This window comes from Lissotriton vulgaris, unplaced genomic scaffold (assembly GCF_964263255.1).
Source record: "Lissotriton vulgaris unplaced genomic scaffold, aLisVul1.2 SCAFFOLD_2076, whole genome shotgun sequence".
NCBI lineage: Eukaryota > Metazoa > Chordata > Amphibia > Caudata > Salamandridae > Lissotriton > Lissotriton vulgaris.
This window is the reverse complement of record NW_028249654.1, coordinates 322,116-342,686: the sequence shown is the minus strand read 5'-3', so window position 1 is coordinate 342,686 and position 20,571 is coordinate 322,116.

Sequence of the window (20,571 nt, the reverse complement as noted above, 5' to 3'; positions counted from 1 at the left end):
CAATTATTTCTGAAACAATGTCCCGACCCCCATGCTGGACTGCTTGAGCAAGCTTCCTAGCCCAAAAAGATTGATATAGAGCCTTGCAATGTGGTTAAACTCTAGCCTCATCGTGGACTACCAAGAAAAAAATCTTGCTGCCAGTTGCTTTGGCATTTTGATACTGTCAAGGAAGGTCTTCAACTTCTTCCTTTCACAGCTAGAAGATTGGTTGTTGAGGCTCTCATGCTATAATGTCTTGACCACGGGTATGCTTTGTACCTTGGCTCGCCCCGATATGTGGTCAAGTGTTGAAGGTTGTGCAGAACACCACTGCCTGGCTCCTGATGAATATCCTGAAACACCAGTCTGCTAAAATGGCTCTGAAAGATCTACACTGGCTTCTGGTGGAGCAACAACTGCATTTTAAGACCTTATACATTATGCATAGGGCATTCACCAAAAAAGCCTATATATGCCCTGGAAACTTCTCAGACCCTCCTTGGCACTTTTATTAAATCTCCCTAAGATCAGCAAATCCTGATGGGGTGGCGGTTCAATGCCCTTTCTGGCTCCTAATCCCTGGAATAACATACCTTTAGAGTTATGCCAACTGGAGCATGAATTTCCCTTCCATAAATCCCTGAAAACATGGCTGTTCAGGAAGTAATTCTCCTTTTACAGTGATCTGAAGACTTGCGATGTCTGTTCTAGCATTGGGAGGCTTCAGGCAGTCATGCGTTTTATAAGAACTCTAGACAAGACTAGACAAGCACAGTTCTTTCTTTGCTAGCCCAAGATGCGGCAGATGGGGCCCAACAGACAGTGCAGCCTCTCTTTGCCAAGTCAAGGGGTCAGCAGGGCAGTCCTTCTTTGGTCCTTTCTCCCCTCCTGGCAAGATTTGAGGTTCAGGGTGCCCGGGGTGCCATACTTATACCCAGAAAGAGGCCTGGGGGGGATGAGGCTCTCACTAGCTAATGGGCAACCAGCTTCCCTCCCACCCTATGATGACTTTTTGTCTATGTGTGGCATCTAGCAATTCCAGCGTGCACTATTCTGTCCATTTTCAAGATGTCTGAACCCTTCCTTAGATTTTACGGGCATGGTAGTCCACCCTAGAGGTGGGACTACCTGTGGGCTACACACCCAAGGGAAACTGGTTTGGGGACTGGTCTCCCCTCTCTGTTCCCGTTGCCAGTCTGTCTACCTGAATAAGGGACAACTCTTCTGGAGCCTAAGAGCTGTTCACACTCCTCCCCAGGAGTGCAGAAAGCTGTTTGGTGACTATTGACAGCGTGAGTCCACTGGAAAAACAGGATCATAGAGCACCAACTATCTAAAAGTTGCAATTCTTTAAAAGTTAAATTTAACTAGGGCATCAGGTCAGGATTTAATGCCATGATTAATTTGATACCTTGAAGTACCCAGTTCAGCAGTCCCATTCACAAGTTAGCTGACTGAGTGGTCAGCTGGTAACTGTGTTGGGCAATGGTGCTACGTACTAAGCATGGACGCAAAATCCGTTCCGCTCGTGGATTTTGCAGATTTTTGGCAAATTCGCAATCCGCGAACTCCAGCGAATTTGCTGAAAATCCGCGAATCCGCGAGTGGAACGGATCCGGGGGGCAAAAGTTTAAGCTTCAAGCTTGTAACTATTTTAGAATGGCGCCGGCAAGCAGCCAGCGCCATTCTAAAATAGTTACTAAGTTAGCTTCAACAGTAAGCACTAATTGAAGCAGGTGCTCGAGTTTAACTGAATTCGAGCACCTGCTTTATTTTATCTATTAGTGCTTCCTGATGAAGCTAACTTAGTAACTATTTTAGAATGGCGCTGGCAGCTTGCCGGCGCCATTCTAAAATAAAGCAGGAGAGGGGCAGAGGGCAGAAGGGCACAACGACGAGTGAGGCAGAGGGCAGAAGGGCACAAAAACGAGTGGGGCAGAGGGCAGAATGGCACAAAAACAAGTGGGGCAGAGGGCAGAAGGGCACAAAAACGAGTGGGGCAGAGGGCAGAATGGCACAAAAACGATTGGGGCAGAGGGCAGAAGGGCACAACAACGAGGGGTCTCGCAAAAAAAACCCCGCGAACACGCAAAGCGCCCCGCGAACACGCAAATCGCCCCGCGAACACGCCAAAAAAGAAAAATCCGCAGATTCGCACAAATTCGCAAATTTTGCGTATTGCGAATTTGTAAAATTCGCCCATGCTTACTACTTACTCTTCCACAGCAATAATATACAGCTCTCTTCCTTATTTAGGCCTTACTTAGGGGAGACTTTCATATATTGTTCAGGGAAGCGGGGGTGTTGCCATTGATTTAAATGGCAAAGTCAAACTAGCAGTTTCAACAGTACCCTTCCAGTCTGCAAATGGCAGGCTGGAAGCAATTTTGTACTTTGTCACACACAGGGTGGCACAATACGTGCTTGGTGGGCACTGTGCCTCAGATGCCCTGGGAACGCTGGCTACCATATAATAGGAACTAATAAGTAAGTGTACTTCTGCCAATTGGGAGCTGCCAATTCAACATACACTTTTTAAGCGATTAGGACACTGGCATTGAGGTTTGGTTAGCAGGCCTCAGTGCACTCCCAGAGTTGAAAAACCAGCAGCATCAGTCCATAAATGTGGAAGTGAACCTGCAAAAAGAGGCATTTCCTTACAGTATCAAACAAACTGTCAGAAACAGGATTCACACAAAAACAGTTGAAAAAAACCAGTTGAAATATGTTTTTGCCAGGGGGCCAACAATCCTTAAAAGGCAACTGGGCAAAGCAAGAGCGACTCAGAGGCTGAGATGGGTAGAAAGGAAAGAGGATGAGATATGGAAATAGACAGTGGAGACCTAAATAAAGAGAAGGTTTATATTCCCAAGTGTCCCCTTGGAAGGTAGGGGCCCTGGGCAAGTGCCCACTTTTCCCATACCTGAAAATGTCTCTGTTCATTGCCACTCTTACTGATTGCCTTATAATTGGTCGGCACATGCCAGCTTCACTTCTTCTTCTTTCATGTGGAGCATGACCCAAGTACTGATTGCTTCCTCTTCATTAGTGTCCTTCCACTGCTCGCACTATGATTTGGGTACTATTATTCTTTTTTCTTCTTCCCGCAGTGTTGCTTATTTTCTTTTGTATTTTTTCTTCCCGTTGTTCTCTCTTGCGAGAGATATTGTTTTCTCCAAGGGGATTGGAGTTCACCCACTGCTTACCATTATTTGGCTTCACTGTAACTCTTAATTGCTGCCTTGTATTAAGCCAGTGTGTACCAGGTTCACTTCCTATTCTTTCATGTGGAGCATGGACCACGTATTGATTACTTCATCTTGATTAGTGTCTTTTTGCTACTGGTGCTGTGATGGAGGTGCTATTGTTTTTTCTTCCCATCTTGTTTCTTCCTTTTTACTTTTCTTCTTCTGATTGTGTTGCTTTTTCCCTCCCACCTCCCTTGTATGTTTTGCTTCCTCTCTCCCACTCCAACCTCCTTGCTGTCTTTGTTGATTCTGCTGTTGTCTGTGTTGGTTCTTATCCCCTACCCTTTGTTGTCCGTGTTGCCTCCTGAGCTCCTGTTGTCCCTGCGGGCTCTTCCCTCCTGTTGTCTGTAGTGCCCCACCCACCCACCTGCTATAAGAAACAAGCACTTACAATGCAATGGTCTCGGCTTTATTAAAGTTAGAGCTATTGGCATTGCAAATGGCATTTTTTTCATTTTTGTTGTTTCTAAAAAAAACATAAATAAATGGTATTGTCATTTACAATGGCAATAGGTGAGCATTAGAGAGTAGTAGAAAGTATTAGCGGACACAGAGCCACACACACACAGAGCCATACACACACACACAGACAGAGCCTCACACAGACAGAGCCACACACAGACACAGACAAAGCCAAACAGACAAAGCCACACACACACAGACAGACAAAGCCACATACACACACAGACAAAGCCACACACACACACAAAGCCACACACACACACAGACAAAGTCACACATACACAGAGACAAAGCCACACACACACACACAGACAAAGCCACACACACACACAGACAAAGCCACACACAGACAGAGCCACACACACCCAGACAGAGCCACACACACACAGATAGAACCACACACACACAGATCCATACACACACAGACAGAGCTCTCTGCCCAGTAACGCCCTAGGGAACAGAGGCACGAAAAACCGGATCACAAGCAGGGCACAGAGGCACAAGCAGGGAACAGAGGCACAAGCAGGGCACAGAGGCACAAAAACCGGATCACAAACAGGGCACAGAGGGACAACAAGCAACGAGGGGCAGGGGCAGGAGAGCAAGCACAAGCAACGAGGTGGCAGCAAGCACAAGCAACGAGGGGGCAGGGCGGCACAGAGGCATAAAAACCGGATCACAAACAGGGCGGCACAGAGGCACAAAAACCGGATCACAAGCAGGGCACAGAGGCACAACAAGCAACGAGGGGGCAAGGGGGTACAGAGGCAAAAAAACAGATCACAAGCAGGGCAGGGCACAGAGGCACGAAAACCGGATAACAAGCAGGGCACAGAGGCACAACAAGCAACGAGGGGGCAGGGGCAGGAGAGCAAGCACAAGCAACGAGGTGGCAGCAAGCACAAGCAACGAGGGGGCAGGAGGGCACAGAGGCACAAAAACCGCATCACAAGCAGGGCAGGGCACAGAGGAACAACAAGCAATGAGGGGGCAGGGGCAGGAGAGCAAGCACAAGCAACGAGGGGGCAGGGAGGCACAGAGGCATAAAAACCGGATCACAAGCAGGGCACAGAGGCACAACAAGCAACGAGGGGGCAGGGGCAGGAGAGCAAGCACAAGCAACGAGGGGGCAGCAAGCACAAGCAACAATGGGGCAGGGGGGCACAGAGGCACAAAAACCGGATCACAAGCAGGGCGGCACAGAGGCACAAAAACCGGATCACAAGCAGGGCACAGAGGCACACCAAGCAACGAGAGGCAAGGGCAGGAGAGCAAGCACAAGCAATGAGGAGGCAGCAAGCACAAGCAACGTGGGGGCAGGGGGCACAAAAACCGGATCACAAGCAGGGCACATAGGCACAACAAGCAACGAGGGGGTAGGGGCAGGAGAGCAAGCTCAAGCAACGAGGAGGCAGCAAGCACAAGCAATGAGGGGGCAGGGGGCACAGAGGCACAAAAACTGGATCACAAGCAGGGCACAGAGGCACAACCAGCAACGAGGGTGTTAGGGGCTGGAGAGCAAGCACAAGCAACAAGGGGACAGCAAGCACAAGCAACGAGGGGGCAGGGGGGCACAGAGGCACAAAAACTGGATCACAAGCAGGGCAGGGGACAGAGGCACAACAAGCAACGAGGGGGCAGGGGCAGGAGAGCAAGCACCAGCAACGAGGGGACAGCAAGCACAAGCAACGAGGGGGCAGGGGGGCACAGAGGCACAAAAACCGGAACACAAGCAGGGCAGGGGACAGAGGCACAACAAGCAACGAGGGGGCAGGGGCAGGAGAGCAAGCACCAGCAACGAGGGAGCAGCAAGCACAAGCAACGAGGGGGCAGGGGGGCACAGAGGCACAAAAACCGGATCACAAGCAGGGCGGCACAGGGGCACAAAAACTGGATCACTAGCAGGGCACAGAGGCACAACAAGCAACAAGGGGGCAAGGGCAGGAGAGCAAGCACAAGCAACGAGGGGGCAGCAAGCACAAGCAACGAGGGGGCAGGGAGGCACAGAGGCACAAAAACCGGATAACAAGCAGGGCAGGGCGCAGAGGTACAACAAGCAACGAGGGGGCAGGGGCAGGAGAGCAAGGACAAGCAACGAGGGGGCAGCAAGCACAAGCAACAAGGGGGCAGGGGGGGACAGAGGCACAAAAACCGGATCACAAGCAGGGCACAGAGGCACAACAAGCAACGAGGGGGCAGGGGCAGGAGAGCAAGCACAAGCAACCAGGGGGCAGCAAGCACAAGCAACAAGGGGGCAGGGGGGCACAGAGGCACAAAAACCGGATCACAAGCAGGGCGGCACAGAGGCACAAAAACCGGATCACAAGCGGGGCACAGAGGCACACCAAGCAACGAGGGGGCAAGGGCAGGAGAGCAGGCACAAGCAATGAGGAGGCAGCAAGCACAAGCAACGAGGGGGCAGGGGGGCACAAAAACCGGATCACAAGCTGGGCACAGAGGCACAACAAGCAACGAGGGGCTGGGGCAGGAGAGCAAGCACAAGCAACGAGGAGACAGCAAGCACAAGCAATGAGGGGACTGGGGGTCACAGAGGCACAAAAACCGGATGACAAGCAGGGCACAGAGGCACAACAAGCAACGAGGGGGCAGGGTCAGGAGAGCAAGCACCAGCAACGAGGGGGCAGCAAGCTCAAGCAACCACGGGGCAGGGGGGCACAGAGGCACAAAAACCGGATCACAAGCAGGGCACAGAGGCACAACAAGCAACGAGGGGGCAGGGGCCGGTGAGCAAGCACAAGCAACGAGTGGGCAGCAAGTACAAGCAACGAAGGGGCAGGGAGGCACAGAGGCACAAAAACCGGATCACAAGCAGGGCAGGGCGCAGAGGCGCAACGAGGGGGCAGGGGCAGGAGAGCAAGCACAAGCAACGAGGGGCCAGCAAGCACAAGTAACGAGGGGGCAGGGGGGCACAGGAGCACAAAAACCGGATCACAAGCAGGGCACAGAGGCACAACAAGCAACGAGGGGGCAGGAGAGCAAGCACAAGCGACGAGGGGGCATAAAAAGCACAAGCAACGAGGGGGCAGGGGGGCACAATGGCACAAAAACCAGATCACACGCAGGGCAGGGAACAGAGGCACAACAAGCAACGAGGCGGCAGGGGCAGGAGAGCAAGCACAAGCAACGAGGGGGCAGAGGGGCACAGCGGCACAAAAACTGGATCACAAGCAGGGCACAGAGGCACAACAAGCAACGAGGGGGCAGGGGCAGAAGAGCAAGCACAAGCAACAAGGGGGCAACAAGGAAAAGCAACAAGGGGGCAGGACAGCAAGCACAAGCAACGAGGGTGGGGAGGACAGCAAGCACAAGCAACGAGGGGGGGCAGGACAGCAAGCACAAGCAACGAGGGGGCAGGACAGCAAGCACAAGCAACGAGGGGGCAGGACAACAAGCACAAGCAACAAGGGGGGCAGGACAGCAAGCACGAGCAACGAGGGGGGGCAGGACAGCAAGCACAAGCAACGAGGGGGGCAGGACAGCAAGCACAAGCAACGAGGGGTCAGGACAGCAAACACGAGCAAACGGGGGCAGGGGAGCAAGCAACGAGGGGGCAGGACAGCAAGCACAAGCAACAAGGGGGGGAGGACAGCAAGCGCAAGCAACGAGGGGGGCAGGACAGCAAGCACAAGCAACGAGAGGGGCAGGACAGCAAGCACAAGCAACGAGGGGGGGCAGGACAGCAAGCACAAGCAACGAGGGGGGCAGGACAGCAAGCACGAGCAACGAGGGGGCAGGACAGCTAGCACAAGCAACGAGGTGGGCAGGACAGCAAACACAAGCAACGAGGGGGGCAGGACAGCAAGCACAAGCAACAAGGAGGGGCAGGACAACAAGCACAAGCAACGAGGGGGGAGGACAGCAAGCACAAGCAACGAGGGGGGGCAGGACAGCAAGCACAAGCAACGAGGGGGGGGCAGGACAGCAAGCACGAGCAACGAGGGGGCAGGACAGCTAGCACAAGCAACGAGGTGGGCAGGACAGCAAACACAAGCAACGAGGGGGGCAGGACAGCAAGCACAAGCAACAAGGAGGGGCAGGACAACAAGCACGAGCAACGAGGGGGCAGGACAGCAAGCACAAGCAATGAGGGGGGCAGGACAGCAAGCACGAGGAACAAGGGGGAAGGACAGCAAGCACAAGCAATGGGGGGTCAGGACAGCAAGTACAAGCAACGAGGGGGGGCAGGAGAGCAAGCACGAGCAACGAGGGGGCAGGACAGCAAGCACAAGCAACCAGGGGGCAAGACAGCAAGCACAAGCAACGAGGGGGGCAGGAGAGCAAGCACGAGCAACGAGGGGGGGCAGGACAGCAAGCACGAGCAACGAGGGGGCAGGACAGCAAGGGGGGGCAGGACAGCGAGCACAAGCAACGGGGGCAGGGGAGCAAGCACAAGCAACGAGGGGGGACAGCAAGTATGAGCAACGAGGGGGGGCAGGACAGCAAGCACAAGCAACGGGGGGCAGGACAGCAAGCACAAGCAACGAGGGGCGGCAGGACAGCAAGCACAAGCAACGAGGGGGTAGGGGAGAAAGCACGAGCAACGAGGGAGCAGGACATCAAGCACTCACCGGAGTACTCGGCAGCTTCTCGACTACTTCCAGCGGCGGTCGGGCAGAAATGGCGTCACAAAAGCGCCGCCATTTTCTCATTCAAGAGCGTGGTTTTTGCAGTTGAGTGACGGATGACGTCACTACAAGAAAACTGCAAAAAACACGCCCCCGAATCCGAAAAGGAAAGGGCTTGAACGGAGTGACGCCCCTCTCCTCCAATGGCTGGCCTCCGTTTAGGAAGCCAGCCAATGGAGAAAAGGGGCCGGTTCAAGCCCCTGTACTAAGAAACATGAATTCTCGGCTGCGCGACACTGCTGCGCAGTGTACGCTAGGCCGAGACAAAAAAAAAGCAATATGATGTGGCCGCTTCATAGCACATTTTGCTTTTAGCTTCCTGCGTCATAGCGCTTTAAATTTTTTTTTTTTAACCATGTCACAAAGCAGCCAGGTTTGCTCTACATCATGGCAAAAAAACATTGGCAAAGCCAATAGGTTTCACAGAGGCGAAACCTATTGTCTTTGCATTGCTTGTTTCACGTTACTATCTCAACCATTTAACCCAATGTTTTATGCTATTCAGGCTAAATGTTCAGACATTTTAACGCCTCCTCACAGCAATCCACACCTGAAAGGCGATCAATCAACATTTGCCTCATTTGGCTATGCTCCATGTGTTTTGCAATTTTACTACATTTTCGTCCATTTGAGCTCAAAACTAGTTTTTGTTCAAATCTGCAAATTGTGCAAATTCAAATACATGCGTAGAACACAACAGACGCAAAATCATATTTTAGCAGTGGCACCCACCCAAAGCAAATATCTTTTTGCCTCATACTATATAACTAAGAGGTGTCAACCAGTATGGTTCTAGTAACTGAAAACAGCAACTTCCAGTGATTGGAAACAACTGTGGTGTACAAAATCTTCAGGCACTGCCGTGGTGCTTCACTCGGACTGTGAAACTACGATGCACACATATTTGCAGGTGTACACAGTGGCCTACGAGGCGTCGTCACCTGCAGGGAAGCAGCTACTCCTGTTTATTACAGGTGTCACAGAATATAATACAAAGCCTGCGGTGGATGGTGGTAAGCCGCAGTGTGACTCACACAGGAAGCTTTCTGCCTGATTGCTTCGGGGCTAGGATGGGTGTTGCTCGACATGAGACTTTTTCTAGGTGGACCAGTTCCAGCAGTATTTTTTGTGCTTGCTGGAGTTTTGTTCAGAAGTAATTGTGCTTTGGTTGCACAAACTGGATGGATGTAACCTGTTTATCAATGTATTAAAAATTCGAAAAAAAGAACCTGTGAAAAGAGACCTTAATTGAGAACCTTTGAACTGCGTTTCATTTGTATTAAACAGCATTCCTTGCTCCAAGACATTCCCTTTTTGGACAGTTATTACCTATTTGGTTTATACTTTAACATGGAGTGCTGGGGTATTCTTTTTGGACTCATTGGCACATTGGACTTCGCCCCGTGTGCACTCACACTTTGGGTAGTAGGATGTGGAACTACCCTTGAAGCACCATTTCTCTGACTAATTCATTTATTTTATTTTATTTTAGAACACACTTCGCATGTATTGTATGCCCACTATATTGTATTTCTCAAATACGAGGTGCGATTTATTTTCCATTACTACCCTCTCTTTTTAGGTCGAGCCTAGACGAAAGCAAAGCGAAAGCTTTGCTGTCTAGGTCTCGACAACTTATGTGATCACTTTTGGGGGAATGTGGACAGCAGACTGTCACGAGCTTCTCCTGCCGGAGATTTGACCTCGTGAACGCGCACGCTTTCGCGTTGGTGAATGCACGCAGGCACAGGCACACACACTCACATATGCACGCAGGCAGGCAGGCACACACACACACACACACGCAGGCACACAGACACACACATACAGGCAAACTCACCCGCCCCTCTTGTCCCTCGATGCCCCCCTCAACGGCTCCTCTCGTCCTGTCCCTCCGTGTCCAGACTCTGCAGCCCGCTCCGTTGTTTCTCCGCCCCTTCAGGTGCGTGTCACGCCTCTCCTTTCTCCCGGCCGGAAATGCTATTTGCGTGTCAGGCCTCGTTTTCACCATGCATTTTTTTTGTTTTGTTGCTGGTTTATTTACATAATGTGTATTACAAGAGGCTACAGGGACAACTACAGCAGTTTTCAGGACAGACGGAAAAGGGGCACAGTGAGAAATCATAAGAAATGCCTAGGGAGGCAGAGATCTAAATAAGGTAGTTATGAGAGTGGGTGGGAGATCTCACAAGCTTGTCTTACAGGGGCAAGAGAGCGGCAATATCTTTCAGTCCCAAAAGCACTTACTACTCTAAACTTAAGTGACTTGGTAGCCTTGACCTTGAAATATTGCCCAGTTGTTAGCTTCGAATCGTACTGGGCCTTTTTGTCTATGATAAAATATATTATACGGACTGACGCTGCATTAGAACATTCACTGCTAACCACCACACAGATGCATCCTCTGATGATAAAGTAACTACGCTAAACTAGTTTTTGGAGAACAAAGTCCCCAAAGAGGGTGGGGGCTGCAAGCTGCCAGCTTCTAGAGAAGCTCGTAAATCCGGCAGGAGCTGTGCCTCGGCAGTGGCTGTGGGCTGGGAAGGTTCTCATGAGCTTTCAGGGAAGTGGCCCAAACCGAGTCACCGCTGGTCGTCTGGGCAAACCATGATATGCGCCCATGAATTAAGAGGATTTCCTTGTGAAAACAACCGAGCCCCAGAGTGTTTCCTCAAGCAAGATGTCCCACTGGGTAAGAACCGCACCAGCCTGTAAATGCCAAATGAAATACTGGCCTCTACCGGCAGACCATAGGGGAAAGGCAAGCCCCTCGTCCTGCGCTTGCCAGGACACCCTCCCTACAGATCCGACTGCATTCCTCTGCAATAGCTCCTGGTATTCATTAGTGTGAGGGCAAATGGGAGGGAGAGTTGATGTATTCCTTTCCATTGCTGCTTTTAAAACTGTAATAAAAACGTTCACATTAAAATATATGCCACTGCGTCTTCATGAAACTGTCAGTCTCAGGAAATGAGTGGGTTCTCAATTTAAAGACTGGTGACTGACTCATGTCAAGGGTCTGTTAGCCCCTCCACATCCAACATCAAAGTCTTTTGCTAACTTCTATTCCGCAGAGGCACACATGCAATACCCGAACAACACACGTGACCAGGACTTCCATTCCGTATATATATATACACATGCAACGCCTCACCCACCATATATCACCCTGGACTTCCATTTAGCATGTATGCACATGCAATGCCCATAAGCACTGCATCACACAGGACATCAATTCAGCATATATACACAAGCAATGCCCAAAGCAATACAGGTGTGAAGAATGTTTGAACTCCTTGGTCCTGTCAAACTAGAACTTAAAAATACTGAAAAAATAGGCTTTGCGAGCCGCGACCAAGAAAAGGAATCCAGGGCAAGCCGAAGTCTATTTTTCCAAAATTGTAAGCTTATAGTAAGCAGTGCGCCACATGCGACGTGATGCGCTGCTTACCAAAATCTTACAATATTGAAAAAATATACTTCGATGAGCCGTGCCTCTCTTTTAATCGGTGCGGCTCACTGCAGCTGACTCCTCCTCCTCCATGTTTGCTCCCTCTCTTCCACTGCAACAGTAGGCAATGCAATAAGTCTCGTTTAACCTAGTGGCATAGTAAATGACAATGCTTTTTATTTATTTGTTTTAAAAACAAACACATAAATAAAATAGCATTGTCATTTACAATGCCAATACCTTAAACTCTCGCAAATGCGAGACCTATTGCATTGCAAATGCTTGTTCATATTATTATTATGTGATTATGCCAGGTTATTCTTCAAAAGTGTCTTCCTCTTCTTCCATTTTGAGTGTCCAGTTCTCTCAGATCTCCTAGGTCCAATGCCGTTTGACCAGAATTAATTTTTAAATCGAATCTAAAGACAGGGTTAGTTGTCTCTAGCCTTATGTATAATAAAAATACATACATATGGGGAGTGGCTTCAGGCGTCAAGATGGCGGACGCACTCTAAGAGTGCTCCAAACCCCTCCGTCATCCGCCTTGCATCCTCTCATCAGTGGCAGTCATCCGTCCTTCCTATGGTGGCTCCCTATGCGGAGGGGGCCACTCCGGTCCGCTTGGTTGGCGATTCTGGGCTCCCGCGCCCTGTTCTAGTCTTTCTCCTCTCGAGGGTCCAAGGCCATAGGATGGCGGCGGCGCCCTCCAAAGCTCAGCAGTGCCTGCGGCGTCACCGCCAGCGAGACCACTGGCGTGGCACCACACTCTGACCGGCCCCGCTCCTGTGTCCGGCCCTGACTTGCTGGTGTTCCTCTGTGGTCAAGCCCTCCCCCTACATCCTCTACATCAGCGGCACCAGCATCGGTGAGCAGGGCTGAGGAGACCCAGGTGCCTGCCCGCCATCCGCAGGGGGCCGGCGTGTGGGGGGCACCCTCCGGAACTGGAGAGCTCTGGATGGGGCGATCCAGCTGATCCTTCCGATGGTGGCCGACCTACGACCTGTGGCGAGGTGCCGGTGAGTGGGGGCAATTTGAGGTTCAGCTACCTTGTCGGGTAGCGGTGCAGGGTTGACATCGGTGCTCCGGGCCTCCTCCCCTCGACGGCCTGCACTCCTCAAACCTGCACTGTCATCCAGGCGCGACACTGCTGGCTGTATCCTGCACTAGGGAGACCTGTCATGCTGCTCCTGTCTGGAATGGCCTCTCTGAGGGGCCTGGACCCCAAGGTGGAGGCCTTCGTTGGGGCCTAAGTGGCGCCTCTGTCCTGGGGAGCCCGCCGGCGCCGAGCTCCCCTACCTTGCCTCGCTGAATCTGCAGCGCCTGGCCCGGCTCCTCTGGTTGCTCCTGTGAGCTCGGCCTTGCCCCTGCACATTGGTATGTGAGGGGCTGGCCTGGGGGCCCACACCTGCCGACCCTACGTCTCCTGGCAAGCACAGCGCCAAAGCAGTAGGGCTATCTGGAGGAGAGACAGTGGAGGGAATTCCCCAGGGCCGGGATCTCAAGGAGTCCCACTGTAAGCTGCACGGTCCCCCCAGACAGGGACACATCTGAGGCCCGTTGAGCACGTTCCTGGGTGGTTGGGGGTGAGCCTGAAGATCAGTTCCCGTATTGAACCTGCCCTCCTGCTCCTCGCAGGCTGACGTACGGCCTGCAGACCCAGACCTCGGAGCTGCACTGCCGGGCGGAATACACGAACAGGCGCAACAACACCACCCCCAGTGAGCAGAGTTACTGTGGACTCCCACCCCTGCTGCCCGTTGGACTGCCAGAGCCCCTGGCTATACCGAGGGGTCTCTTCCCGCGCCTTGGCCCATATACACCTACAAACAGGGAGCTCCTACCCGTTGTCGGCCTTGTGGACTGGGCGGTGCGGAGGGCCTCAGGAAACTGTGATCCCCCCACCGACATTGGATGCTGAGATCTCCTCTGACGCTCTCCCATCGTTTTCTACTGCCGTCCACCTGGTTGTTCGTTGGGTCCGCCCCCGTTCCGTCAGCGGCCTGCAGAGCCGAGACTGACCTGGCCTCCTTTGCAGACCTGTGGGTAGCGCAGGACGCGAGCCCTTCTTCTCTCCACCTCTCTAAATTCAGGAATTGGCAACTCCCGACAGCTCTGGAACCCCCCTATGGGAGCAGCTGCTGATTTGGGCGGCGGGGGGAAGAGCCACGTCCATGAGCACTGCCGTCCCCGAGGCCTGTGACCCCCGACCGGGGTGAACTACGCGCCCAGGCCTGAGTATCAATACTCAGGCCTGGGCGCCCGTTCAGCCCCCCTGGGGCAAGAATTGGCTGACTTTGATCCTCCCACCCACTTGGAGAGCTATCCGGGCCCGGCCCTCACGGCAAAGATGGGTAGGGACTGTGCCCCGAAAAAGCCAGCACCACAAACTCAGACTAAGATGGACCAGTACACTACCCCCGACCGGACAAGGGGAGCATCTGGCGGCCCCCTCTGGTGTGGAGTGACCTCTCAACCATCCTCCAGGCGATTGGTACCTCTCAAGCCTCTGTGGAGAGCAGAATCGGCGAAGTGCGGGTGGACGTGGACCTTATCCGCCAGGATCGCCGCAATGCAACTATGCGGATGTCAGAGGTAGAATTCCGCATCTCCACCGCAGAAGATGACTTGAACCAGTTGAAAACACAGGTGCCCCTTCCTCCTCACGTCACACCTGTTCAAAACGACTCTCGAACTGGTCATCTGCATTCAGACTCTACGATGGTTGGAGGCTATGGCACCCCCGAGAGACACTGTACACTCATACCTCCGCAGCTCACCATACCCACACTCGTATTGACTTGCTTCTTCTCCCCGTCACCGACTGCCAACTGATCTCCGGAGTTTCTATCCTTCCGCAAGGAATTTCAGACCACTCCGTTATTTCTCTCCGCCTTGGTGCTTCCTCTGGAGGGACACACCCGATCTGGCGGTTTCATGCCTGGTTTCTGTAGATACCAAAGGGCATGATGGACGGAGCCCTTGAGCAAATCAAACACTCACCCCAGTCAACTGATCTGGGTTTAATCCATCATCACTATTTAGCTCACTCCACCATCCCAGTCCAGACTTGGCCATATACAAATCAGTCTGACCCTGTGCCTCATGGGAACAGTCCAGCCTGAACTGCCAAGTCATGTCTTCCCTGGATCGGAAACAAGCATCCTGGGACTGGTTTCGGGTTCATAACCCTCATTAGCCAGGCTATCTTGAATCCAGTGGCAAAGTGAGCAAGGGACCCATGTCTGGGCATACCCTGCCAACCTAGGGCGAACAAAGGGATACCAAAGGGGATGATGGACGGAGCCCTTGGGCAAATCAAACACTCACCCCAGTCAACTGATCTGGGTTTAATCCCTCATCATTCTTTAGCTCACTCCACCACACCAGTTCAGACATGGACATATGCAAATCAGTCTGACCCTGTGCCTCATGGGAACAGTCCTGCCTGAACTGCAGGACGCAGAGACTAAGGACGCCCTCGAACTAGAGTTGAAAAACTATTTCTTGGCCAACTCAGGTTCGGTCCCTTCCATCGGCAAGCTGTGCGAGGCCAGCAAGGCCACCATATGTGGAGTGGTCAGAAGTCTAGTCTATTCAAAGCAGGCAGAGCAGACCGCCCGCCGGACCCAGCTTGAAGCGCAGGCCGTGCGACTGGAGGTCGTGTCTGGCACTGTGGTGGACGCCCACTCAGACAGACAACTCGCATTGCTTCGCGAAGAGATCTGCCAAATTTCCCTCGCCTCGGCCAAAGCACTTTGGCGCTCTTCTGTGGCCCGTGTCTATGGGTGGGGAGACAAAAATGGTAAACTGCTTCATAACTTGGTCTCCTTTCCTAGAGCTAACAGGATTGTCCCCGAGGTCCGAGACACCGCCGGCACCCATCACTGTACCTCTGCAGCCATAGCCCAGACCTTTGCTGGGTATTACGCCCAGGTCTACACGACCGACCATCCGCGGTACTGGCCCGTGCGGACATCCAACTTCCCTGCCTTTCTCAGTCTGACTTGGCAGACCTGGACAGTCCCTTATTCCGGAGGAGATCCAAGGTGCCATTTCCTTGTTACACTCCGGGAAGACGACAGGGCCAGACGGTTTCCCGCAGGAATACTATGGGGCGTATCGAGACCTACTGGTTCCCCATCTCACTAATCTCTTCCAGCATGTGGTCAAGGAAGGATCATTTTCTCCCGAGACTGATGTGGCCACCATCGTGGTCATTCCAAATGCCCAAGCACCTTCCCTCTCTTGTGCGGATTAGCGGCCAATTTCCCTTATTAACACCGAAATGACACTCTTCGCCACAGTCCTAGCCCAACATCTTCGCCCCTTGTTACACAACTTGATCCACCCAAACCAGTGCGGCTTTAGGCCTGCACGCTGCACACGACACTGCATACGACGCCTCCATTTGGCCCTAGCCCATCACCAGCGACTCACCCAGTACTTGGCCCTGCTGCTAATAGACTTTGAGAAGGCCTTCGATACCGTAGACTGGTCCTATTTAGGGGATGTTCTGACCAGGATGGGCTTCGGTCCCTGTTTTTGGAGCTTCATTCAGATCTTATACTCAAACCCTCGGGTAAGGGTCCTGATCAATGGCGCCCTTTCTGAACCGTTCCCCATCTTTCACCACTTTTATTCGCTCTGGCGATGGAGCCATTGGCATGCCTCCTACACGCTGATCCTCAGATTCAAGGGAGGTCTGGGGGTTCCTAGCAGACCAACAAAATTGCCTTATGTGCAGATGATGTTCTGCTTTTCTTGGCTGACCCGTAGAATTCTGGTCCGTGCTGTCTGGAGGTGCTTCGGTCCTTCCAGGACGCCTCCGGCTGCGACTCAACCCCACAAAATCCACTTTGGTCCCCCCTTCACCCCTCACGGTCCTGCTTTGATTGGCAGTCTACAATCACTCTGCTGAGACAGTTGTTTAAATACTTGGGGATTTGGATAACCCTGCTCCCTGAACTGGAATGGGCTCTCAACCTTACTCCCCTGGTCACAAAAGCCAAATCTGATCTCAAGCATTGGCAGTCCCTCCCGCTTAACCCTCTCAGTAGAGTAGCACTTTTTAAAATGATGATCCTTCCCCGTTTTTTTGTATATTCTACAAAACATTACTTTTCATCTCCCAGGTAGTTGGTTGTGTGAGTTCGATGGGGTTATTACAAAGTTTTTGTGGGGAATGGCAGACCACGTATGTCCCTGGCCCGCTGTCGGATGCCTCTCTATGGTGGAGGTATGGGAATAACCAACCTCCACCTCTACTATCTTGCTACCCGGCTTATTGTCATTCACGATTGGTTCGCTGGGGGCTGGTCTGATCCGACTTACCGGGTCGAATTCGGCATCATGGACTTTCCTCAGCTGCATGCCTACCTATACGGCTCCCCGATCCTGCAGACTATTCCTCCTATCACCAGGGCGGTCTTAACTGCATGGTGCTTGGCCCTGTGCCACACACACTGGGACAAGAAACTCACCCAACATACCCCCCTGTGGCACGGGACCTGGCTGCTGGAGATATCGACCCTCAATGGGTTTCGCCAGTGGAACCGGATTGGAATCACACTTCACAGAGACGTCTGGGTTTAGGGACCACATCAGAGCCTTCTCAGATCTACAACAACGTCACTCCCTCTACCCGACACAGTTTTACAAATACTTACAGCTTTGTCACGCCCTCCTTCCACAGGTTTCCCCCGGTACCTCACTTCCCGAATTTAACCCGCTTGAGGCGCAGGTCATGATGGGTGACTTGGGGAAAGGGGTAGGTTGGCGGATCTATTGTTCTCTGGTGAATAACAGTCCGGCCACCCTAGATGCGCTGCAAACACGTTGGGAGGGGTGGGTGTGCCCCCTAGAGGAAGCAGACTGGCGAGACACCCTCATGGCACCCAAAACTCTAACTACCGCATCCAAAATGCGCCTTATCCAACTCTATTATCTCCACACAGCATATCTGACTCTGGTACGCCTACATAGGGCGGGCCTACATCCCCTTACAGACAGTACCCAATGTGGCCATGTCCTGGCCGATTTATATCACATGGTCTGGCAATGTCCTGGTCTTACCTCCTTTTGGGCGGGTGTGGAATCTGAACTTACACAGACACTGGGTTGGCAGGTCCCCCACGATCCCCTACGTCTCCTCCTAGGAGTCTTTGATGGACTAGACAGCTCTCGGGCTGACAACCGCTTCTTGGGTACGGCGGTGGCGGTTGCCAAGCAGGATATTGCAGCTGCTTGGTCCCAACCTAGGCCTCCTACAGTTTGTAAATGGCACAGGGAGGTGGACTGGTGTACGGCCCAGGAAGAACCCCTCTTTGAGGCCAGGGGATGCCCTGAAAAGTTTGACAAGTTATGGGGCATGTGGTTAAATCTAATATTTTTAAGTGTATGTCAGTTTCTCCCTCCTACGAATGTTTTTTCCCTTTATATGAGACATTGTGCTTATGGACGACTTTCTTGGTTTGTGCCTCCTAATGTCCGAAGGTCATGAGTTTTTCTATATTGTGTACTTCAAGGCTGCCTTTCCTTTGTTCTCAGTATTGAAAATGTCAATAAAAATTGATTATCACAAAAAAAATACATACATATATACATAAATGAGCTCATCCCTCTTCATCCATCGTTCTATTCAAGTATCATGTATTTATTTATTTGAAGAGTTTTATATAGCACGTTTACTTTTTGATTCTGCTCATAGCAAATACATCATGGGGAAATATGTCAGCCCACTTCATCATTGGCTGTCTCCTACAGTGAGGGGTGCTATTTTCCCTTTTAACGTTCACATCTGCCTAAAAAAAGTGCACGTCAGTGTCAGGGGCTGCTGGAACATTTCTATATTTTTACATTTTCTCTAGCTTTGTGCATATTGCATATTTTGTAAAAAAATAAAAAGAAACACAATGCAGGCTTGCCAAGACCAGCCCTATAAGCTTTGTCAGTGCTTGTTTATATTCACGTTGGGGGGGGGCTAAAATATCCCCTGGGGGCACTGTTTATTTTTGCCTGTCTGCTGGGAGCTCATAATCACACACCTCCATAAACATCCTATTATCTGCAGCAAAGGTGACAGTGGTCCTTCTTTTAGCACAATATAATAAAATATAATGTCACAGATTTACTAGGGTTTTCAGTTGGGTTTATGTCTTTTTTGTGGGGCAGCCCTGACGTAAAATCATTTTTGGCATTTACTATGCCACACAAATTCCCTTTGTGTGGCTTTACGTGGTTTAGTAAATACAAAGTAATGCAGCGCCTAACTCAGCTTTGCCTTAGTTTGTGTCGGACATATGCTACCTGGGTGGAGCATGGTTGTTCCCATGCATCCACCCATGTATTCTGGCACAGACCCAAAATTTCCAAAGACTTGTAAACCTGGGCTTGTGTCAAAATGCTACGCCTCCCTGACGGAGGCGTAACGTGGAGGAGTATCGTTATTTTTCCTTGTAATTTCTTCTTTCCACGTGTGCTTGTTTTGCACCACACATAGCAAGAGGAATATGCTTTTAAGGTTGCCGAAATGTGTTGACAACGCCACCATTAGCTATGGCTCTTGTAAAAGCATTACTTAAGAACTTCAAACAAAAACTCAACTGTTACAGTGCATAAAGGTATGCTTTCGTAATTTATGAGCTGGATTGGGAATTAGATAGTAAACATTCCTTGTTATATTGTAGCCTGTTTTTATAAGGTTAGGCATTGCTACTTTGCATAACCATGAGCAGCCTGATATTTAGGTCTGGCGTAAGGAGGACATTTGGATTTTACTAAAATGATATATATGGGGGCATATTATCAATGGGTAGCGGTAAATATCGCAATTCGTGCTTAGAGCGAATTTGATTATCGCCGAGTTAGCGCGTTATCATCAACGTCTAACTCCAAGGTGATAAAAAAAACAGCGATAGCGGCTAAATACGTGATCAGCGCTAGAAATCCACTGATAATAAGTCAGCGATAGTGAAATCCTTGGTACTAAGCCAAGGTGGTCTCAGCCTGACAATCCACCACCCATTTAAAAGATGGCTAAGTCAGGTTTCATTTTTTTTACAAAAAAGTTAACGCCCAAGGTCCCTAGTTTAATACCTTCGGGTTCCCTTGTCTCCCAATGATAAGTCAGGTTTCAATCAGGCGGTAGGATCCAGCGATAATCGCGGATAGCGCTACTTTTATTATCGCTACGCAGTTTGTGGCCCCATTGATAATAGGAGGTAGTCGTGTTAGCGACTGTTTTCATAGTGTTTCTTGATGGCACCGCCTACTTTGCATCTCATTAGCGATGTATATTGCTGAGATGCTTAGCGTTAGTATTACGGCTGCTAATATGTGATAATGCATGTTAGCGCCGTCTTGGTGAAAAAGTGCAGCTAAAGCGGCGATACTGCCCTTGATAACATGCCCCATAGTATACTAACTGATATGGGGTATTAGCCAGCTCTCTTCAATCATTAATATATTGATATTCTATTGCCATTTTCCTTCTGCCCAGTACAACATACAGCTTGGGGCAACAGGTCAGCCCTCTGCAGCTATTGGCTAACTTCACAGTGAGTGACAGCATTCTGCTCTTTCACAAGGAGCACCTCTGCACACAACGTGGTTCCCTTCTGTGCCAGAAATGTATGTTTTTTGAGACAAAAAAAATCTTTATGCATTTAGTCAATCTTTTATTTTTTCAAATGTTGAGGGCCAAGCAACTCCCCCCAGCGAGAACGTTTTTTTAAAAACTCGACAAAACAAGCACTGACAAAGCTAAAAAGGCTGTCAGCCAATG